General features: G+C 38.0%; 1 pseudogene; it reads right to left on the reverse strand.

Moving 5' to 3' along the window:
* Positions 1-11021: 11021 nt before the first annotated feature.
* LOC118011853 lies at positions 11022-13430 on the reverse strand (annotated as a pseudogene).
* Positions 13431-18054: the final 4624 nt, after the last annotated feature.

Here is an 18054-nt window from a genome sequence, read left to right on the forward strand (position 1 = left end):
TCTTTAACCAGAGCCTTTAAAGTGTGGGATTGTCCTGTCAGTCTTTAGTCAGAGCTAGCTGATAAAGCTAAGCATCATCCTAAACAAAACACAAAACAAAACTATGATGTCTTCAACCTTTTAAACATACTCCATTACCAAGCATTCTATTCACAAAAAAACAGCTGGAATTAGAAGGTATTATGCTAAGCGAAATAAGTCAATCAGAGAAAGACAAGTATGATCTCACTGATATGAGGAATTTGAGAAACAAGACAGAGGATTATAGGAGAAGGCAGGGAAAAATGAAACAAGATGAAACCAGAGAGGGAGACAAACCATAAGAGACTTAATTTCAGGAAACAAACTGAGGGTTGCTGGAGTGGATGGGGGAAGGAGGGATGGGGTGGCTGGGTGATGGACACTGGGGAGGGTATGTGCTATGGTGAGCACTGTAAATTGTGTTAGACTGATGAATTGCAGACCTGTACCCCTAAAACAAATAATACATTATACGTTTAAAAAAAAAACAAACAAAACAAAACAAAAAACTCAGGCCACACTGTTTTTGCTGACAGTGGACCAAGTGAAAACATGACATATGAAGTACGTACAACCAATTCCTAATATCTCAGCTCAGTGTAGTCATATTGATATATTTTTCAGTGAACTCTACTGAAATTAAAACTCAATTATTTAAAATGCACTGCATTTTAGTGGAGACCATTGTTCCCCAGGGTATTTGGAAAGAAAAATGACCTTCTGGGTGGCGCTGATGGTTTCAGGTAGAAAAATCCCATTAATATCAGCTGGTCATTTGTCCTAAAGAAATATCTTCTGTGAGAAAGTTATTGCTAATATAAGCTACTTTTAAAACTATAAACACATGGATGATTCAGGGACTTACTGGTGTATAAATTGGGTTTTTAGAGCAGGCAAAATGTTGATAAGCCTGTTGTAAAATTTGGTAATTAATATCATCCAAATGACTCAAAAATCCTCAAGTAGGGTGACCTTTGCCAACACTCACAAAGGCATTGCTTCTGCTCATATTTTCTCACAGCCGAGAAAATCACAAGGTCTCCCATTACAGTAAACCCATGCACTTACTCATTCTGTCACTCATTTATTTTTTTTCTTTTGCTTCTTTGTTTCCTCTCAACAATGAACATCTTTTAAATACCATCAACTATTTTTAAAAAATTAGGGATTCAAAGATGAGAAAGGTATAATTATTCTCCCTAAAGACTCAATGTGGACAGGAAAAAAGTGATATAAACAAAAATGTATGATACAATGTGGTACATTCACTGATAGAGATTATAAATAAGATCATAGAAGATCACAGAACAGGGACAGGGACACCGAGCTCAGCTGGGCTCCTATGTGTGTAGGGTGTGTGTGTGTCTGAGGGCGGGGGAGTAGTGGAGTGAATGGCTGAATGGCACAATATTCCATTTGAGCAGTTCCCGGAAGCAGTGACATCTGGATAAGCCTTCAAATACGTATGAAGTTAATGTAGCTGAAGGGGAAATGAAAGGTAGGATTGGCAGTCCCGATAAAGCCAATCAAAGGAAGTGACAAAAAGTTTGGTATTTCCTTGGAAATATAAGGAGTAAACTCACACAGGGGAAAACAAGGGGCTTCTTACTACTAGAATATAAACTTCAAAGCAAGAACAGGTCAAAGATAATTCTGGCTCAGTAAGATGGGATCAAAGCACAGATAATCTTTTATACCATTTTACAAGTTTTGATTATCCATCATGCAGTAATTGGGAAACACCAATTGAAATACCAGAAGCATGGGGCGCCTGGGTGGCTCAGTTGGTTAAGCGACTGCCTTCGGCTCAGGTCATGATCCTGGAGTCCCTGGATCGAGTCCCGCATCGGGCTCCCTGCTCGGCAGGGAGTCTGCTTCTCCCTCTGACCCTCCTCCCTCTCATGCTCTCTGTCTCTCATTCTCTCTGTCTCAAATAAATAAATAAAATCTTTAAAAAAAAAAAAATACCAGAAGCAGGGGAGTGGCAGGGTCACACGAGGTTTGCAAAAAAACAAATCTAAAATACCTTCTTATTTGTTTTTACAAAGTCAAAAAACAATAATTTTTTAAAATCTGTAAAACATTTGCTGCTAACTCATTTTATGATAACACCTGACCTGAAATGATGCAAGCTATTTACAGTCCTTATTTATTCCACATAGAATGCATGGTAATTTGTTTTGCTGGAGAAATATTAACAGGTTATAATATGAGATACTTCTCCAGAACCTACCAGCTTGTTATAAAATTAACAATATAACACTGCTTTGTAAACTACTAAAGTGTTGAATTCTGAAATTATCTGGTCCATGAGTATGGGATAAAGGAAATATAGGTGGACCACCCCGGAAGCTGTGTAGCTGGTGGGAAGCAAAATAGTCAGCAGTTAATAACATCTAAAAGGATCGTTCTTTTGCAAAAAGATTCAGCAAATTATCGAACAAACCTTATGGAATATTAAATGAATCAAAAAACAGGTGAGTTGGTACTAATAAAACTGTGGAGTACTTTTGGAGTGGAGAATCTCATTACAAGTGATACAGTCCTCAATACATGGTCAGGGCACTTGGAGAAGAATGGGTCATGGAGAACTTTTTTGTAATTCTTCTTGTCCTATGTGAGACAATCATATCAGAGCAATGCCCATACTTATAAAGACACTAATTTCTATTTGGTTCCTATTTTTTTAAATACTTAATAATAATTAAATTTTGCTCAAATGGCTCAAAGGGGTGAGATTTCTATATGCATATTGTACCCACTGAAACAGAACTTGACCCAAGTCTGATGCACACAAATACCTGAAAATCAAAGGCAGATGACAGTGGTCTGTACCGTTTTATCCATTTTCACTGTTGGAGTCCTAATTTAGAATGCATCAGGATTATTTAAACTCTCTCCTAACTGGACTTTTTGCCTCCAGTATGGCTTGTCTCCAAATAATTCTTTTAGTTACAGGCAGATTTGGTGAAGCAATGCTGTGAGTATTATGCTTTGACTTGATTGTATAATTTATCTTGTTCTTTTCTTGTAGTCTTTTTGCTCAATCCCCTTTCTTGCAATATCTTATATGGGTCCCATGCTGATACATTTCTTTTTATTATACATTTTGGGAACCTTTTATGCCCCACTCATTTAATGATAGGCAGTGAAGAAGAAAGGCCAAGAGAATGAATTGGGCCCAAAGATTATTGGATTCTGTTGCACTGTCTCTGAACCCTGTCACTAAGACTCAGCTCCATGAGCTTGGCTCCTCTCTGAGCCAACAGGAAATTACTTGGGTAGAAATGGTGCCTTATATGTAACAGGTCCTTTATGAGACCACTTGGCATTTATTTCTCTTTGGCAAAGTAAGATCCTCAACTGATTGCTATCTTCTATTCTGACAACTTTCTTTTGCACAAATGGAGTTCTTGCCTGTTTCTTTATTCAGCTGTACCTTCCATGCTACTCAGCCATGCCAAGAGAGAGCTGTGGAATGCTCTGGAAACTTTTTCACTGGCCTGTTGATCTTCACAATGGATTCTTAATAAGCATATAAACTTTGGAGATCTGTGTTGTCAATGCCTCTACGGCATGAATTTGTCTTCAATGTCCTTACATGAACAATTTTCACTACCATTGGCAGAACTTTATTATGGTTTGCAATTGGGTAGTTTTACATAGTTTTCATAGATGACATTTTCCATGTTTTATTCTTTTAATTTTGATTTGATTGTAGAGAGGAGTCCTTAGCTACCATTTACCTGAAACCCACTTGAAACAAAATCCTGATTCCTTTGTTTAAAATCCTTCAGTGACTCTACTATCTTCAGGGCTCATCTAAAGTCCTTACATTGACCTTCAGTAGCCTTCATGATCTGATCCCTGCCAACTCTCCAGCATTATTGCTAAAAATTATCCTTTCATATTCCAGACTCAAGACATCCTGAGTCATAACCACTCAAAATTTCCTTCAAATATCCCAATTCTGTTGACCTCTAGGCCTCTGTCATATGTCTGGATTTTCCTTTAAAGTGAGACAGACAATTTTAAGTTACTTGTGGGTAGAATACTGAGATAATTATTCCAAATAGTAATTTCTTTTTATAATGACATGCAAGATAGAATGAACATATTTTTATTCTCTAGGGATGTAGTTTTAAAAATTGGATTCATTTCCATTTCAAAATGAAAAATATTGGGGCACCTGGGTGGCTCAGATGGTTGAGTGTCTGCCTTCGGCTCAGGTCATGATCCCAGGGTCCTGGGATCGAGTCCCGCATCGGGCTCTCTGCTCCTTGGGAGCCTGCTTCTCCCTCTGCCTCTCTCTCTCTCTGTCTCTCATGAATAAATAAATAAAATCTTAAAAAAAAAAAAAGGAAAAATATTATAAAAAGAAATAAGATTCATCTACTTGTTCATTTTCCCAGTAATGTATTAATAATAGGATGAACAGTGATACTTCAAAACAGCTGATATAAAAATTATTCCATCTTCATTTGATTTTGTATTAATTAGAGTACCAGCAACCAGCCAATAACCAAACCACCAATTCTCAGAAGTTTATTTCTTTCTTATGTATTAGTCCATTGCTGGTGTTTCTGACTAGGGGCCCTTTACCATCATATGGTGATTCAGGGACCCAGGGTGCCTCCATTTCAAAGCCTTGAAATCTTTTAGTCCTTAGAGTTTTCCACATCCAGATGGCAGATTAAGAAAGAAAGAGTAGAGATAGCACAAACTTTTGTTAGAAGCCCTGACCACAGTAGCATATATAATTTGGGATATATTCATAGGCAAGGTCTAGTTATAGAGTCAAGGAAAACAGTTACATGCAAGGAAAGAATTGGGAAATTGACCTCATGACTGAGAATCTTCTTAGGGGCAACTTAGTAAGTACTACGGAAGAGGAAACATGACTGTAATCATTTCTGGCATAGTTACGTACTTGTCATATATATCCTATAACTTCATTTTTCAATAGATTTTTCTTTGAAAGTTTATGTGACCAAATTAACACTTTGCTCTATCCATCGATGTCAAAAAGTTAGTTGAAAAGGAAAAAAAAAAAAAAGTATGATTATAGGGAGCATTTTTTTTTTTACTTTTCAACCTAGCAAATCAGTGTGCCAATGTTCCTTCTCTCAAGCCAGGCTGGGGTAGTCATAGCCTTCTCCAGTCTGCAGGTGTAGGCCCTAACTGGCTTAAGCCAACTGGCGTGTCCCATATTCCAGGCAATTGCAATTGACCAAGAATGGTCATATGCACTATTTTAGACCAATGAGAGCCAGGCATGGACTTTTTTTTTTTTTTAATGGATAGTCAAAGCTTGTCTTTTTTCTTTGATCTTGAGAATGAGAAGCTATATGGTATGGAACTGATGTCCATTTTCCTGTCTGAAGGAGAAAATCAATCTAAAAGTAAAGTCAATATAGAGGAGGTGGAGCTGAGGGAAAGAGAAGGCAAGAGAAAGAGGGAGGGAGAGAGAAACTGGATCTTCTTAACATTTTTGGGGGCATCCTAATCAATTACTCCTGAAGTCTACCATTAGGACTTTTTTTTTTTTTTTTCTGAGAAAATAAATTTCATTTTACTAATGTTTATTTTTTATCCTTTTTTTCTATCATTTGAAATGGAATGAAATGCTCCCTATAATCACACATACCAAATAAATATTGTAGATTTTAAAAGATCCGGCTTGTACTCTGAAATCTAATTAAGAAATACAAGTTACCAACAAAAACCCAAAGAAATGCCAACAAACTATTAACATTCCAGATAAGATTGCTATGGACTTTTTTTTTTTTTAAGATTTTATTTATTTATTTGAGAGAGAGAGAATGAGAGACAGAGAGCATGAGAGGGAGGAAGGTCAGAGGGAGAAGCAGACTCCCTGCCAAGCAGGGAGCCCAATGTGGGACTCGATCCCGGGACTCCAGGATCATGACCTGAGCCGAAGGCAGTCGCTTAACCAACTGAGCCACCCAGGCGCCCCAAGATTGCTATGGACTTTTATTCATCGACAAAGATCTTCCATCTGAATAAGATACTGATTAAATTATCTAATATCTGATAAAAAATGGGTGGAAAGAAAATAATGAATCATAATTTATTTAAATTTGAAAAGAATGAAGGTATATTTGATCATTGTTTTCTGGTGGCAAAAAAAAAAAAGCTGGATAATATCTATAAATTTCTTAATCCTACTTTTGTCTAGACAAGGACTTGCAGGCACACAATTAATTGGAACAAGATCAAATAAGGAATTGCATTGCAATTATGCAAGATATCAAGATATGAATTTTGTATGTCTGTATGCATTAAATATTTATATATTATATATTACATATATATTTTATATATGTGTGTATATATATACATGTGTGTATATGTACATGTGAACAGGTGAGAGTCTTCTATATCAGTCAATAATATACATGCCAACATGCTACAATCTTTGTTGACTCACATCTCATGTGGAAAAAAGAAGTTGATAGACAATATGAAAACACTACAAAGTATTAAATACATGACAGTTATTATTACCATGGCTATGATTATGCAAGAAAAAAATTAACATCCACCAAAATTCAAGTGTGGGAATACTAACATTTTAAATAGACTAAAGAAAAAGAAGTCATTTCTGTAAAACCATTGAAAACAAACATCCAAATTCTTTAAAAATGAAATTGTTTGCATTACATGCAAATACAAGCTTTCAAGATGAACTTAAACCTATAAAAGAAATTTGCCAAAAAGCATTATCTTGTAGACCCTGAGAATTGTAAATGTGAATATATAATTGCATAACTAACATTATAATGTATTTTTTAAAATCACTAAGCATTTATGCAAAACTCAAAAAATGACATAAAATCATACAGAAGATACGATGCTGCTGAACCACTGCAGAAATTAGAAAGAATCAAAACTTGAAAAAGGATCACTGATTAAGAGGTACATTAATATATTTAAACAAACTGTAAAGCAGAAGAAAACAGTGTTGAAACATCTTAGATTGCCTCCCTGTGATTCACATTATGTGTGAGACTTTTCAGTCATCTTTAGTTAGCACCGGCTTCTGAGTTTCTTTTATTTCAAACCTTTATGCTGTAAGTAAGGCAATTTGGCAAACAGTTTTAAAGGTGGTTGCAATATATCCTGCTAAATTGTCTTGTTTTTTTCCCCAAAAAAAACACTTAAATAGCACGAATACTTTGTCAGATCAAAAGTAAAATACTCTCTAAATGAAAGACTGAAGACCATTAATCAAACCTAAATCAAAGTGAATGGCTTAACTGCTCCATTTGGAGATTAAATGTAAGCATTTAAATACACACACCATTAAAAAGTACATGGTTTTCAATATTTTCCATTCATTCACTTTCTATATGACAGTAATAGTGGCAAATTTGAAGCTTTATTTTATTCAAGAAATGTCTTACAAATTACTTTGCAAAATATTTTATATATTTTAATAGTGGAGAACCAGAGTTAAAAATAATTCTAGGAGAGGTAGGAATTGAAATCTAGAAAGCTGAGGGCAGTAAGTCAAAATCAAACTGAAGTGGTGTTTGTTTGTGGCTTTAGGAATTCCCCAGCTTCTAGACCCTCCATCTGCATGGGAACTGCATAATTCACTGTTTTGCTTTTGGTGTTGTTGTTTTTTTTTTCCCCATGCTCATAAGGCCACCTCACGTAAAATTAGGTCCTCTTCAATAAAGGCCCAACAAAGAAAACTCTGGCTCAGAAACCCACCATGTGTTTTTCTTGATTTGGGCCCTGTATTCCTCTTTCTGTGTAGTTTAGGGCTATTTGGCACCTGCCCTCCCCTTTTTTTCCAGACCTTTTGGTTTTGTCATCCCTTTCTGACTACATTTTGTTTTCTTAGCTGAGAAAGGATTGATTATCCCTCCATTGCCTAGAGTTTTTTTTTTTTTTTTTTTTTCTAGCTCCGACTTTGTTAGTCATATTCTTCTCTGTATGGATCCATCCAGTTGGGACTAATTCCCAGTCTGATCTGCCAGAGCTTGTTATACAATACCTGCTCCCCTGTTCCTTTTATTTAAAATTGACAGCCTAGAAAGAGGTCCTCAGAGTAAACCCTTCCCAACAGTATAGAGACATCTTCACTTTCTACTAAAGATTAAAGCATGTTTGCCATTTTTTATTTACTCAAACTGAAAGGCCAAACAACAAACAGATCTTTTACTTAAAAATAAAATAATATCTACAATAATTTTATTCAAATAAAGACTTATTCCCAAAAATTGTGTTACAAACTTTCCAAATGATGTTTCTAATTATTATATAAAAGGTTATCAGCCTGAAACTAAGATCTAGCTTTTAATTGAAAAATATATAAGTAGATTATGGTGGAGTTAAAAATAGTACATAAGACCTATGATGAGTTTCTATCTAGTAAGCAGTGAAGCTAAATTCAACCTGGGAAGAATTTTTTTTTTAGCTAGGGTTGGAGCAAGCTTGAAATAGATCTTTTGGTAACAAAAATGTCAAACACGTACTCCCATACTCATTGTTATTGAAGAAAAATTGAAGTAATCCTGAATGCGTGTTGTTGACTGAGGAGTCCAATGTGGTTGGATAAGGTACATAATTTTATATCTGCTTTAGGTGTCACAGGTAAGTCTTGGTCTACTTGGTAGAGATTTTTGTTTGTTTTTGTCTGATGGATATATATAGTGTGCAATGTGACCCTACATTATTGCAGGATCTTGACACATGTGTGCTCTTATTTGAGCAGTTACTCCTCGGAAATGAGAAGCTGAGGTAGAAATTGCTGGAGAGGGCCATGAAAGATGCTTCTCCCTTCCTGCAAGAGGAAAGGTTGTGACAAGGAGCTCAAAAGAGTTTGCCATGATTGAACCTGGGTTGGAATCTGAATACCCTACACATGGCATTATTAAGGAAAGTGATGATGTTGGACTATGCATTTTGATGTCATTGTTGTATTGGGACAGTGTAGGAGAACATGACTTATGGGTGAGGTTTTCTTTCAAGGAGACTGATGTTTCCAACAGAAGTATCCTGAGATGAGACTTAACTTTGGATGGGAGGTGAGAAATGGGGAAGGCAACCATAGATTAAATGGAGAGAGAAAATACTTCCCCTTTTAGGAATTTAAACATAGTTAAACTCCTAGAGGGTGAGTATTCTTAAAAGGATTCACTTTGGTGGGCAATAGCTGATTCTCCAAAAACTGGAAATAACTTGTCCTCAACGATTCCAGATACTTTTTGCTCCAAAAGTTAATTGGGAACAACGGCAATTAGTCCTTCCAGTTGCTTAGGCCAAAAACTTTAAGCCACCCTGGATCCCTTTCTTTTGCTCATATCACACGTTTAATCTTCAGGAAGCCATTCTGGCTTTAATATACCCAAAGTATAAGCACTTCACAATATTTTCACTGGTACTACCTGGGCTTGATTGCATGATTATTACAACAGCTTGCTAAGTGCTTCCATCTTACTCATGGACAGTCTATCATATTCACATGTCATTCAGTGTATTACTGCTAATTTTAACTCAGTTCATGTGACTAGGCAGCCTCTACACCGTGGTGGCTCCCCATTTCTCTCAAAGTAAAAAAACATGTCCCTTATGGTTTAAATGGTCTAAAATGCCCTATATTATCTTATTAACTCCCCATTACCTCTCTAAACGTAAATCCCATTTTTCTCCTTTTTATTCATTCTGTTTTTACCACTTTTTGTACTTTTTTTTTTTTTTTTTTAATGCCAGGCCAGGCATGATGTATTCAAAAAGGTGGATTGAGGAACATCAGGCCCTTGTTCTCCCATGGAAACATAGAATAAAGACCTAGATAGTGACTAACATTATAGGAGTTTTGGGCATGATTAAAAGAACTACAGCAACCAAGAGAATGCCCAGTTAAAAACAAAATTCAAATGGTAGGAACTTTTGTTGTTTTTACTTGCCCTTGTTCCACCTCTTCTCTGGCATAGCATGGCCCAATTTGGGGATAGCAGTGGGCTGGTTCCTAGTTCCCATCCATGAGCAACAGAGAACAGAATAAATAGAATTTGCAAATATATACCTTGTGCACAGGCTGCCTGAGTGATTTGTCTCTATATCACCTAACTCAGAGCTCAAGTGGCCAAGACCTGTGATTAGCAGTGGGCCTGTGTTGTGAAAGCCAAAATGGGACTACAGACCTCCAGACACAGGGGGAAGGAAATTACACTTCATCCAACAAAGGCAGAATACACACTTTTCTCAAGTGAATATGGAATATTATCCAGGATAGACCACATTTTAGGCCACACACAGAAACAAATCTTAACAAATTTATAAGGATTAAAATCATACAAAGTATCTTTTCCAATCACAGTGGAATGAAACTTGAAATCACTTGCAGCAGGAAAATTGGGAAATCCACAAACATGTGGAAATAAACAAAACATTTTTTTTTTTTTTTAGTATTACCATTTGTTGGTGACAAACACTAAGTTTTACTTACACTCTATGGGGAGAAAAAAATCCAGTGCAAACAATGAATCAAAGTGGTACTTAACTCGCAAGGCTACGGTGCTTTTCATCTGGACCATATGCAGAACCTTAACTGCACACGATTCTGTGCACAGTAACACAACATCAAAAGCAACACAGTTTCAGAGATAAACATGGGTCATTCTTTTCAGCCCTACATGGAGATGTAATCAAGTACAAAGCACTCAAGGAAATCCATCTGTGGGTTTATATGTACTACATGGAGACCATATCCTGTAGTGTAGTGAAAGCTACGTGCTCAAGGGCCATGTGTATGTACACACGATTTTTTTAAATAATCTTTAAAACAAAGATCAAAGCTCATTTAAGTCCTATTGCATTAACAAAAATAAAATAGAAAAGGAACCAAATGATCATTAAAGTTTAAAATTCCTAAATTGTCCAATTTATACAACCGTGGGAGACTTCATCAAGGACTCCGAGAAGTCCAGGACTGTTTCAGCTAAACCAGAGGGCACACAATTTGCATCACTGAAATGGTCCTGGGTTAGTCCAATAAAATAAAAATGTATAACCACATACACATGGATGTGATCTTTGCTGATTAGATTACTGATAGTCAGTCTCAGACACATTTCTAAACTGTGCTATATAACTAGATACAATTGAGAAACTCTCAGATTAAAATTTATATAGTGTCATTTCAGTCAAAAGAAAATAATAAAACTAAGAATATGTATCTCTTTGGGGAGAGAAAGCCGTGGTGATGACATGTGGGTGCCACGGGAGGCGGGGGCCAGAGCATGCTAGAATAGTTAGTTGGCACTGAGTAGGAAGCATTTGATTTTCTCTGGTGCATTCGGCTCTGGGGCTGGTTTATGGCCCCGCTCCCCAGCGTGAGTGTCCAGGGTGTGTCCCAAGGGTTTGAGTGAGCCACTCTGAGAAAGGGTCGTGCTCTGTTCCCGGTTTCCTTCACACAGCCCAAAGAGCAGTGGCCACAGCCAAGCACCGAGGGGTCCGGGGCCACTTAACAGGCCCCACTGTGGCCCCCGAGCAGCTGCCTGTGTGTGGGGACAAAACAGCACTTGCGAGCACAGCCACAGTCACCTCCTGGTGTTCCTGTCTTCTTCACCACTGCCACCTCTGGTTCTTTACTCAGCATGTCTCTCAGCCCACTGGAGGTATCAGAAATTCCAAATTCTCAAAGCTAAAGTTTGCGTGTTTTCAGTATATATGTTGGGGTTTTACAATGGTCCGTGGCCAGAAAAGGTTCAGCACCTCCCACACACAGACATTGGCCCATTTCCTGTTCTTGGCATCTCTGTACTCGGTTGGTCCAACTCAGACAGCAACTTTAAGATGTTCAGTGCAGCCATGTCATGGCAGGACTCCACATCCTTTCCAACACGTGGCTGATCAGAGGTGGCTGAGAGGAGCAATTGACAAGAGATACAAATTCGTTCTTGTTGTTTTGGGGGAAGTCTTTGTATTCAACCTGGAATCCCTGGACTCTGGAAAGATAGTCCAGCTGCTCAGAGGGTCTTCTAAGAGGTCCATGGGGTACATGGCCTGAAGAGATGTTATTCTTTAAAATGGTCTCAGCTGTGGGCGAGGTGCCCCCATACAACAACTCACAGGCTATCATGGCAGTTACCATGGCCTTGGCAGGAGTCAGAGCTGCCCTGGTGAAATCTTTGGCGTGGTATCCTTGACTGACTCCTATGGCCTGGGCAACCTCGGGCACCATGGGAAGAATTCCCGCGGGCAGCTGCTGATGACTAAAATAAGGCATCCTAAACTCACCCTCTTTATTGCTAGTCCCATTTTCATCCCCAGAGCCAGGTTCAAAAAAGGTTACTTTTCTTCCATCCCCTGTTTTTTTTATTAGTGTCTTCTCCTCTGATTTGAGGGCTGGTTTGGTGGGCTGAGCCTGTGGGACTTTGAAACCAAGGATCTCCAGCATGTTCTCAGCTGCGTTGCATTTGGCCACCTTCTTGTTGGTGCCTGTTCCTTCTGCGGTATGGTTTCCCACCTTCACCTGCATCACAAACTCTCTGCAGCGTGGGAGGCCTCGCTCTGTGAGGAGCATGTACTCGGGCTCCTTCTCCTTTTTTGCCTGCTGGATCTGGGCCAGTCTGCTGATCGGTTCATCCCCTGGCCGCAGTCTGTGCTGCTCTGTAGCCTATGGATTTTGTTTTTTGTTTTTTTTTTTTTTTGATTCTGGGCTTCACTTGCTCGACCGTAGGCAGGGGTGGTAGCTTCTTCAGCTCCTCGAAGACGGCGATAGTAGCGTTTTCCTTTTAAATCTTCTTGCTCTTCCCTTCATCTTCCCCCACAAACTCCCCAACTGGTCACAAAGCTCTTCAAATGGGGGGGGGTCCACTCTCCCGGACAACCTCAAAAGTCACAGGCAAGTTCCATTTAAGTGCAATCTCAAACACTTGATTTATTTCCAATTTATTGAGATTTTCTTCCTCTGATTCTCTTCCATTCACCTGCTCGCCTGGCCGCCTCCCCTCCGGCCTCTCGGGCAGGGGCTCGCTCTGCAGGGTCCGCGAAGCTTTCCCAGCAGCATCGTGTCTTGCAGCCTGCCTCGTCTTGCCTTTCCGGTTAAACTGCTCTCCTCCCACAGAAAGCTCAACTTGAAAAAGTAAAGGAGGTACTGGAAATGGGTAAAAGTACCTTGGGGGATAAGCACCTCCTCTCACGTTGTAGTTATAAGTGGACTGCATCCTAGAGTAAGGGTCGACAGGCTTATACACTGGGTTTTTTCCAAGTTTCATGCACAGTGCATTTAGTTCTGCAGTAGGGGTTATGCTTTCTTAAAAAGAGGTGCTCCGGGAATAATGCTGTTTTGGTTCAGTTGTGAGAGGTTGTGTGGTTAGGAAACTCCTGGCTGCTGCCCCGAGCTCGGCCCTCGTCCGGCGGTCCTGGGCAGAAGAGGTAGCGGCGGGGGCAGCTAGGGTGGCGAGGAGAAGAAGGAGGAAGGAAGAAGGGAGAGGAGGAAGGCAATGGCAGAGGGAAGGGGCGGAGTGGCCACAGAGGAGGTGGGCTCTGCGGGGCCAGGGGGTCAGAGGAAGGGCGAGCTGAGCCAGACGCGGCTACCACGGGCGCAAACGCTGAAGAGTAAACAAAACATTTTTAATCAATGGGTCAAAGAAGAAACAATAAAGGAAATTTTAAAATATCTTGAAAAAAATGAAAACACAACACATCAAAACTTACGGGATGCAATGAAGACAGTGCTAAGGGGGAAATTTATAGCTGTAAATGTTTACATTAAATAAAATATAAAGGAAAGGTGACCTAACTCAAATCAACAACCTGAATTTACACCTTGAGGAAGTAGAAAAAGAAGTTAAAGCCAAAGCTAGTGGAGGAAGGAAATAATAAAAACAAAAATAGAGATAAATGAAATATAAAATAGATAAATGAAATAATAAAAACAAAAATAGAGATAAATGAAATATAAAATAGATAAAATAGATAACCCAATAATCAAGTTGGGTTGTTGACAATAACAACAAAATTGACAAACCTTTAGCTAGACTGACACAGAAATAGAGGACTCAAGCAAATAACATCAGGAATGAAGAGGGGACATTACTACCAATTTTACAGAAATTTCACTATCTGTGATAGCTATAGCCTTGCAAAATGCATTTTTTAAAAGTTATAAGACATGAAAGTCAAAATTATTGCTTGATTCATGGGCTTTGGAAATGGTGTTGCATTAGCAGGCATGAAAACAACATCAGTCTCCTTGTACATCTCCATCAGAGCTCTTGAGTGACCTGGTACATTGTCAATGGGCAGTCATATTTTTTTCTGAACAGTAGGTCTGGAAAGATCTATGCACCTCTATATTTATTGTGTGTTATTTCCAAGAGCCAAGATATTGAAGCAATCGAAGTATCCATCCATAAATGATTGGAAAAAGAATGGGATATTATTCAGCCATAAAAAAAGGATGATATCTTGTCATTTGCAATAACATGAATGGACTTAGAAGGTATAATGCAAAGTGAAATAAGTCCATCAGAGAAAGACAAATACCTTATGATTTCACTCATATGTGGAATTTAAGAAAAGAAAGACACACAAATGAACAAAGGGAAAAAAGGGACAAACAAAAAACAAAAAACAGACTCTTAAAAACAGAACACAAATGAGTGGTTGCGAGAGGGGAGGTGTGCAGGGGAAATGGGTGAAATAGGTGAAGGGGAATAAGAGTACACTTATATAGATGAACACTGAAAAATGTATAGAATTGTTAAATCATTATACTGTATACCTGGAACTAATATAACACTGTATGTTCATTATACTTCAATAAAATATAATAAAAACCCACTGAATTGCACACCTAAGAATGAACTAAATTGAAAATTTTATGTTATACATATTTTGCAATAATAAAAACAATGCTTTAAATGTAAAAAACAAAAAGGGTATCCGGATGGCCCATTCAGTAAAACATGCGACTCTTTATCTTGGGGTCGAGAGTTCAAGCCCCACATTGGGGTGCATATGGCCCTTCTTTTCACTACATCTTTGTCTTTGGGGTAAATACCCAGGAGTGCAATTGCTGGGTCATAGGGTAGCTCTATTTTTATTTTTTTTGAGGAACCTCCACACTGTTTTCCAAAGTGGCTATACCAACTTGCATTCCCACCAACAGTGTTAAGAGGGTTCCCCTTTCTCCACAACCTCTCCAACATTTGTTGTTTCTTGCCTTGTCCATTTTTGCCATTCTAACTGGTATAAGGTGGTATCTCAATGTGGTTTTGATTTGAATTTCCTTGATGGCTAATGATGATGAACATTTTTTCTTGTGTCTGTTAGCCATTCATATGTCTTCTTCAGAGAAGTGTCTGTTCATGTCTTCTGCCCATTTTTTTGACTTATTTGTTTTTTAAGTGTTGAGTTTGAGAAGTTCTTTATAGATCTTGGATACCAGCCCTTTATCTGTAGTGTCATTAGCAAATATCTTCTGCCATTCTGTGGGTTGCCTCTTTGTTTTGTTGACTCTTTCTTTTGTTGTGCAGAAGCTTTTTATCTTGATGAAGTCCCAAAAGTTCATTTTTGCTTTTGTTTCACTTGCCTTTGGAGATGTATCTTGAAAGAAGTTGCTGTGGGCGATGTCAAAGAGGTTACTGCCTATGTTCTCCTCTAGGATTTTGATGAATTCCTGTCTCACATTGAGGTCTTTCATCCATTTTGAGCTTATCTTTGTGTATGGTGTTAGAGAATGGTTGAGTTTCATTCTTCTGTATATAGCTGTCCAATTTTCCCAGCACCATTTATTGAAGAGAATGTTTTTTTTTTCCATTGCATATTTTTTCCTGCGTTGTTGAAGATTATTTGACCACAGATTTGAGGGTCTATATCTGGGCTCTCTATTCTGTTCCATTGGTCTATATGTCTGTTTTTGTGCCAGTACCATGTTGTCTTGGTGATCACAGCTTTGTAATATAGTTTGAAATCGGGCAATGTGATACCCCCAGCTTTATTTTTCTTTTTCAACATTTCCTTGGTGATTTGGGGTCTTTTCTGATGCCATACAAATTTTAGAATTGTTTGTTACAGTACTTTGAAAAATGTCGTTGGAATTTTGATTGGGATGGCATTGAAGGTATAGATTGCTCTGGGCAGCATAGACATTTTAACAATGTTAATTCTTCCAATCCATGAGCATGGAATATTTTTCCATCTTTTTGTGTCTTCTTCAATTTCTTTCATGAGTGTTTTGTAGTTCCTAGAGTATAGATCCTTTACCTCTTTGGTTAGGTTTATTCCGAGGTATCTTATGGTTTTTGGTGCTATTGTAAATGGAATCATTTCTCTAATTTCTCTTTCTACAGTTGCGTTGTTAGTGTATAAGAAAGCAACTGATTTCTGTGCATTGATTTTGTATCCTGCCACATTACTGAATTGCTGTATGAGTTCTAGTAATTTGGGGGTGGAGTCTTTTGGATTTTCCACATAAAGTATCATGTCATCTGTGAAGAGAGATTTTCACTTCTTCCTTGCTAATTTGAATACTTTTATTTCTTTTTGTTGTCTGATTGCTGTTGCTAGGACTTCTAGTACTATGTTGAACAACAGTGGCAAGAGTGGGCTTCCTTGTCCTGTTCCTGATGTTAAGGGAAAGGCTCTCAGCTTTTCCTTATTGAGGATGATATTCACTGTGGGTTTTTCATAGATGGATTTTATGAAATTAAGGAATGTTTCCTCTATCCTTATACTCTGAAGAGTTTTAATCAGGAAAGGATGTTGAATTTTGTCAAATGCTTTTTCTGCATCAATTGAGAGGATCATATGGTTCTTCTTTCTCCTCTTATTAATGTGTTCTATCACATTGCTTGATTTGCAATTGTTGAACCACTCTTGCATCCCAGGGTTAAATACCACTTGGTCGTGGTGGATGATCCTTTTAATGTATTGTTGGATCCTATTAGCTAGGATTTTGTTGAGGATTTTGGAATCCATATTCATCAGGGATATCAGTCTGAAATTCTCCCTTTTGATGGCATCTTTGCCTGGTTTGGGGATTAAGGTAATGCTGGCCTCATAGAATGAGTCTGGAAGATTTCCTTCTCTTTCTATTTTCTGAAACAGCTTCAGGAGAATAGGTATTATTTCTTCTTTGAATGTTTGGTAGAATTCCCCAGGGAATCCGTCAGGCCCTGGACTCTTGTGTTTTGGGAGGTTTTTGATCACTGCTTCAATCTTGTTACTGGTTATTGGCCTATTCAGGTTGTCAATTTCTTCCTGTTTCAGCCTTGGTACTTTATAGGTTTCCAGGAAGGCATTCATTTCTTCCAGGTTGCTTAATATATTGGCATATAGTTGTTGATAATAATTTCTAATAATTGTTTCTATTTCATTGGTGTTAGTCATGATCTCTCCCCTTTCATTCATAATTTTATTAATTTGGGTCCTTTCTGTTTTCCTTTGGATAAGTCTGGTCAGTGGTTTCTCGATCTTATTAATTATTTCAAAGAACCAGCTTCTAGTTTCATTGATCTGATCTACTGTGTTTCTGGTTTCTAATTCATTGATCTCTGCTCTAATCTTAATTATTTCTCTTCTAATGCATGGCTTAGACATCATTTGTTGCTTTTTCTCTAGTTCTTTAAGGTATAAAGTTAGTTAGTGAATTTGGGATTTTTCTATTTTTTTTGAGTGAGGCTTGGATGGCTATGTATTTCCCCCTTCAGACCACCTTTGCAGTATCCCATAGGTTTTGGACCTATGTGTTTTCATTGTCATTGTTTTCCATAAATTGTTTAAGTTCTGTGATTTCCTGTTGAACCAAACATTCTTGAACAGAGTGGTCTTTAGCTTCCAAGTGTTTGAATTTCTTCCAAATTTTTTCTTGTGATTGAATTCCAGTTTTAAAGTATTATGGTCTGAGAATATGCAGGGAATAATCTCAATCTTTTGGTATTGGTTGAGACCTGATTTGTTATCCAGTATGTGGTCTATTCTGGAGAAAGTTCCATGTGTGCTCGAGAAGAGTAGTATTCTGTTGTTTTAGGGTGGAATGTTCTGTAT

Source organism: Mirounga leonina, unplaced genomic scaffold (assembly GCF_011800145.1).
Source record: "Mirounga leonina isolate KUSES-001 unplaced genomic scaffold, KU_Mleo_1.0 Mir_151, whole genome shotgun sequence".
NCBI lineage: Eukaryota > Metazoa > Chordata > Mammalia > Carnivora > Phocidae > Mirounga > Mirounga leonina.